At 35.8% G+C, this 6,534-nt stretch overlaps 1 long non-coding RNA gene across 1 annotated transcript; it reads right to left on the reverse strand.

The window, feature by feature from the left end:
- Positions 1–3,221: 3,221 nt before the first annotated feature.
- Positions 3,222–4,511, reverse strand: LOC132069688 (uncharacterized). The gene is made up of 2 exons (XR_009417811.1): positions 4,433–4,511; positions 3,222–4,349 (listed from the first exon to the last, which is right to left on the reverse strand). It is a non-coding gene; the product is annotated as an uncharacterized LOC132069688 (long non-coding RNA).
- Between the last annotated feature and the right edge of the window lie 2,023 nt (positions 4,512–6,534).

The following is a 6,534-nucleotide window of genomic DNA, read 5'->3' on the forward strand; positions in this document are numbered from 1 at the left end:
AAGAACCTCTAGTAATGGTTATTATAATAACAATAGAGTTGAAATTGCCTTTCTTCTGTGGTGCAATGCTCACTTTTTTGACGTTCCCCTGGATCTCAATCTTAATGAATATAGTTTGTTTCAAGGCTTACAGTGAATGAGTTGTATCTTGGCATCATAGCTAGGAGCAAGGCTCCTTAATTGACAGGCCTGGGGGCCACTTGCAGCTATTTTTATGGGATTTTATCTTTGCTTTTTCACATCATGTCCCATTTTAAGCTGGAAAATTGCATGAAACCTAGTGCAAAGGGTGTGGGTTACTCTGTGAGAGCTAAGGAGTTTAAGTCCTTTGCTGCATGGCACTCCCAGGGCTGCATCTGCATCGAGCAGGGTTGAGCTCTAGGACTGTTGCAGCCAGCTACAGCTGGCCCAGGCCAAGGCAAGCCTTGCCCATTAACTACTGCAGTGTGCAGGTCCTTGGAGTCCTGAGCAGGTGAGTTCGTGCTTGGCAATGTGAAGGATCGCAAGGGACAGGGAGATTCAGGTGGGGAGTGTTGGCAACTGGGAGATTTACTTCAAAGTGCACTCCTGGTTTGAACTGAAATGCTGATGCAGAGGCATTCTAAGTGGGTTGGGAGTTCGTGTGATTTGAAAAGTGGTTTTGGCACTCAGAGTTCAGTCGTCTAAATGCTTAGGTCACTTCTGAAAAATACTAAAATGTATTTTGGAATTCTTATTGCAAGCATCTCTTTCCTCACCTGCACGTCAGACTACACCCTCTGCACAATTTTTAGAATACTGTCCCAAAGGCACTACTTCTCACCAGCAGACCCAAGGTATTGGCAATTCTCAAGCTGCAAACCCTGGCTGAACTGCAAAATGCTATTTCTGAGCTGAGCTTTTGTAATTTTTTAATAGCTTTTATGGCTGTAGGCAGATATCTGCTCTCAAGCGTTTCTGAAGCAGAAAAGGAGAATCCAAGGGCCAGAAACATACACATCACCTCTTCCCCTCCTCATAATGAGACGAGAAAGAGAAGATTGAATCTTCAGTTATCTCTTGCATGTGCAGCACATAAAGAAAAGCTATATGCCCCCTACAATCACCAGTTCACCCATCGCTGTGGAAACCTTTTGCAACAGTATTCAAGCCGTCAACATAAAGTCACATGACTTACTTTAGAGAATGAAATAATGCACAGAGCTCAGATTAATACTGTATTTGTTATCAATATAAATATGAGATACTATGGTAATTGCAATATTCATTACTGCACTATTTTTTAAAATTAGTTTAGGCTGCTATATCTCATTCAGCATGTGCCAAACACTGTAATTGACACCAAAATGATAATAAAGATCCATGACAAAGATCTTAGGTGAAATTAATTGAAAACCACTCTAAAGCCTTGGGGCTTTCAGCAATTTGTGACCAATAACAAATAATTTCAACAGTGAAAATTAAATTTCTCTTCAATTCTGCATATCAGTATTAATCATAAGAATATATTCCTTTTAATACATAGATTTTTGTAATTGGGGATGACATTGGATGTGTATTCCTCTGCATTCTTTATTTGGCTATTTTCTCATCTGACGCAGACAAAGTCTTAGGACTCTATTTCAGGACCAGCAGTTTTAAAGACAATGCATTTCAGCAGTCATCTTAGTGGACTGAACCTGAGAATCACTTTTATTTTTAATTCCGTGTATTCTGTGTGTAAGATAATGGAAGTCACTTTTCACTTTTACTTTGCCTGCACTTTTTTCACTTTGTCCATTAAGTTCCGATTCCTTTAGGAAACAGACATTTCTATGTATGTTTAGAAAGCTGCAGGCACAATCTAAAGTCCATGTTGTACCTTGTAGACAAATGTTCAACTTCTTTTAATTCAGTTCACACAATGCGCTGCCTGGTGCTCTTTTATAGCTGTCTTCTGATTTCAAAATTCATCACCTCCCTTCAGCCAAATGATACCAAAAGTTATGTTCTTCCTTTCAGTCAAGTTTTCAGATATATTTGCTTTAAAAAACCCTTTGAACCTTATATGTCTTGAAAAAGAAACCTTTGGCCATTATCGATGTCTAACTCTAAGGCCTCTGTCAGGATTTTTGTTATCTAACAGTAGCTATTTTTGCTTATCTAAGTGCACTACAAAGTTAAGGGATGATCTTTCTTCTTAAATAATTTAAAGTGTGTTTTGAAACACTTATGAAGAGAAAAAGAAATTCACTTTTATCTCTAATTGAAAAGAAGAGAAAAATTATTATCTATTAACTCAATTTTTATTCCCTTAGACTATACTAATTCATAACCCATAAGATTCTCTCTTAACCAGGGCAGCAACATTTTAATCATATGTAATTTTGACGCTCTAGACATGCAATGCAAAATTATCAAAATTTCCACTGATAAATCCCTTAAGTAACAAGTTTCATTATCCACTTTGTCTCTAAGAGATAAAAGAACATTCAACTAACACACAAAACTTGGACTCTTTAGGTTTTATTGGTTTCATTTAAGCTGCTGCTCAGACTAAGAAGTAATTTTCCGTATTATCACTTGCTTTCAAAGAATTGAAAATTGTCAAAGCATGAAATTTAATCGTAAAGCACCCAGTGCTTCTTCTCTTTAGAAACAGTTATTTTTCCTTCAAGGGTTCTATTATCATCTCTTTCTTTTTGTGTCAAATATTCACTTTTCTAATGGTTTTTCCTTATGCCATTTTAATAACATCAAATCTTAAACTAAGTAAAACTACATCTCAACAGAGATTACATAAAAGGTATGAAAGAAGAAATTTAGAGTCTCTGGGAAGTGTTAAGGATGGATTGATTGTTCTCTTATGTCTGATACTTTAAAATCCTTTGTGGGGTCATTTTCTGTCTTCTGAATCTTACAAAATTGTAAAAGGAACCCAAGACTAAACAAAACAACCAACTGAACAATCAAACAAACAATTTTCCTGATATGGGACATAGGAGGAAAAGGTTTTTGAGGGGGATCTCCTAGAATAATAAAATACTGCTAAGTAAAACTTTTTTTAATAACAAAAGAAGCAAGAATCTCACTGAGAGTCTGTATGATATATTGATGATTAAAAAAAACCTCATGAAACAAAATTATTTTCATCACTGCCACAATGGAAGAACAAAAGAAAAGAAGTTCACATAGCAGAGAAGAATCAAAGACAGGAGAATATTGGGAGAAGATATTTCAAGTAATAAAGTAGATGAATACTATTCAAGCCATCTCTTTCAATTTATTATCATTTGTTTATAGTTCAGGGGCAACAGGTATTATATGCCTATGGATTCTGGAAGAACATAACCAGAAAACTCTTAATAGGAATGAGAAAGTTACAGAAGCCAACATCCAGCTTTTTTTCAACTAAAATGATAACTTAACAAGGACTCTAGGGAAATACAGAGAATCACAAACAACTAGTTTTGGTTTCTCTACTTTGAAAATATTGCAGCCAGAATAGAATAAGTGGAGATGGTGGTAAATATAACAATCAGAGTTAACAAAAGAACGAAATGTCTTAAAAAGAATTAGAGAAATATATAAAAATAAATATATAAGCACATAAACAAGTAATCCACAATGTAAATGTGATCCTATTTGAAAATTTCTTAACAGGTCTTCTTCTTGAAAGGAACTAAGAAGGTAGTCACTTCAACAGGGTGTCACAGGCAAGACACAATAATGACAACCCCTGTATCAACAGGCTGGAGTCTGTCTCATCAACAGGGTCCTTGCTGAGCTTCTGAAAGAGAAATATAATATTTGAGGGGTAGAAGTCAAAATTCTGTGAAGTCATGGCTATTGCAGAAGTCCTGCTGCAAATCCTAATCCCAGCAGTGCACAAGACAAGTAAGACCCCCACAAGCATTATTAATAGCCAAAGTGAATATATATAAAATACTTGTGGATCTGGATAAGGATGGCAATTGAGATGCTGATCTGGATAACAACAAATGTGACTGCAGTATTTAAACTGCTTGACTAGCTCACAAGCTTGCTCATGTTCTTGCTCACTCGCTAGCCCAGAGCAATAGAATTCCCAGCACAAAGGTCTCTCCTGCTCAGGGAAGGCTGGGAACAATGTTTTATCATCCATGATGTGCTGCCGCTCACGCTTGCCACTCTCCAGCATCACTGGCAAAGCTTCCTCCCTGGACATTTCCTGAGTGTCATTTCCACACAGATCTCTGACTTCTTCCCCCATTTTTCAGATCTTTCCTCCAGCCAGTACTGTTGTCTTCTCTTTGGTGTCCCTTCTTTTCTCTAAAATCTTTTCTTCTTTACAGAAACCAAGTTTGAGCACAGTTTCTTTTCTGTGGGTCACATTCTCTGTCTTCCCAATTCTAAGAGTGCATATGCAGAAACATGCTGTCATTTTAGTGCAAGGGTTCCATACTGTTGTCTCCTTATCGCATCAGTTTCTTACCTTCTTGGTGTTTCTCACAGGCATCTCCTTAGGGTACAGACTCTTTCTTCTTCAGAAAGCAAGCAACCAACTCCAGGTCCCTTCTCACCCAGCCACCCCACTCTTTTATAGCACTCTTCTTCTCACTGGTCACAGCTGTGACCTGTTCAAGTCAGACCTGTTCCTAATCTTTGATAATTGGGCCAGCTGCAACTCCTTAGGGGTAAGATTACTTTCTACACTATTTTCTTATCTTCTATCCCCCAACAGAAACAATATGTAATCAGACTATCAGTTGCTGCTTCTGTCCCATGTCTTTGTTTTTATTAAGTGGAGGATTTGGGAAGTGACTATGCTGTTTAAGTGTTCTAAAATTTACAACCAACCAGTATGCACTGGCGCTAGCAAGTGAGAATCTTGTCTTTGGGAGTTCAGATGCTCAGTTCTGGGTACTCAACCTTCTATTCAGCCCTGCCCATCCCCAGTTATCTGTAGGCTGGTAATATACACAATCCAATACTCTAAAATCAGTAAAGTGGAGCACCTTCTAGTGGTGTCTGTACATATCCATTTGCTATTAAAAGGGTTCTAGTGGTCTAGATAAAACTCAATACCTAAATATGAGATGACTAAACCACTGATGGCACTTTGCAGTATTTTTTCACTAAATGTGAAACCATGTACATTGTGGGTAGAAAAAGTAATTAGGACTCACATTATTAAGCACTCTTTTTAATGATTGTATAATTTCCTAATTTGTCACCCTTAATTTTGAAAATATTGTTTTTTCTTTCTGTTTTTAAAATCTGATTTTATGTTTAGATTTTTAATAGCAAGATCAAAAGAGTGCATGACATGCCAGATTCAAATTCTAATATTTTCTTTGATGTGATGATTCTTGATTGTTACCTAGAGCTGTAAAAATATGGCTTCAGTTAACTTCCAAATGGTTCCACAAATACAATTATTCATACAAAATTAATTTTTTAGAAAAGTCTAAGTCCATACCTTTTACATATTCTATAAATATTTATGTTCTCATATTTTAATAAAATGCTTGACATCAATTAACTTATTTGCGTAGGAACTGGAAGATAATATGAATGGCAAAAAGCTCCTCAAATCTCTTGGTATGTAATGCTCTTCCCACACACCTACACAGATTTGTATAACAAAGGAATGGCTTCAAAAGTACCTATTGAAAATAATTTGTGGAAAAACATTCTTTTTGTTGTTTACGTTATGGTTATGTATTTGCCCTCAAGACTTGTACGTGTTTACTTTTGTACAAACATAAAAGGAAGGAATGTCACTATCTCAATAGGTTTGCAATTGTATAATTGTACCACAAATGACAGGAAGAGAGGGATCTCAGCTAACTCTCTAGATTACCTATGGCATAATTAGTTTCATTTTGATGTATACATTACAAAGTGAAAAATCCCATCTCAGAGATCTCATCACAAGACCTGGATTGCAGACATCTAAATGTACACATCTATCTACATTCATTGTATGGTTTTTAAAAATGAATAAACATTTATGCTAGTGGAATTTCAAAAATTCTCATGGACATAATTGACAATTACAGAAAATATTATTAAAATGACATTTGAAGAATCAGTGGTTTCCTTTTCATTTTTTAGACTGATTATTTACAAAAATTAGGCTGAATTATTCTACATTTGGATTGCCTATTCCCACTATCCCTCTCTACCTGGCTTTATTCTTGTTTTGACATATTGAAAGTTACAAGGATGAGTTATTATTCAGTGAAGTGACAGAAAATCTTGAACTCTACTTTCCAGTAATAGCATAGATGAGGCAAATAAATTTAATGGAAGAAAGCAAAACACATATGCCAGCTCCCCAGAAACATAAATTTTACATGTAAAAAGAGTGGTAAGCTTCCTAAGCTTGTGAGACTTCCTTCTCACTGGAGATCAGTTTAACTTGAAACTGATTTTTTAGTAAACCTCATTAAAAAAGGGAGACTAGCCGCTATTCTGTATTTAAAGACATTTAAGAAGAGATAAAAAATACTTTAGAATTTTTCCAAACCCTTAAATGAAAATAACAAATAATGTTAGCTAAATAAAAGAGTATAGATTTTCAATAGAAGG

Source organism: Ammospiza nelsoni, chromosome 2 (assembly GCF_027579445.1).
Source record: "Ammospiza nelsoni isolate bAmmNel1 chromosome 2, bAmmNel1.pri, whole genome shotgun sequence".
Lineage (NCBI taxonomy): Eukaryota > Metazoa > Chordata > Aves > Passeriformes > Passerellidae > Ammospiza > Ammospiza nelsoni.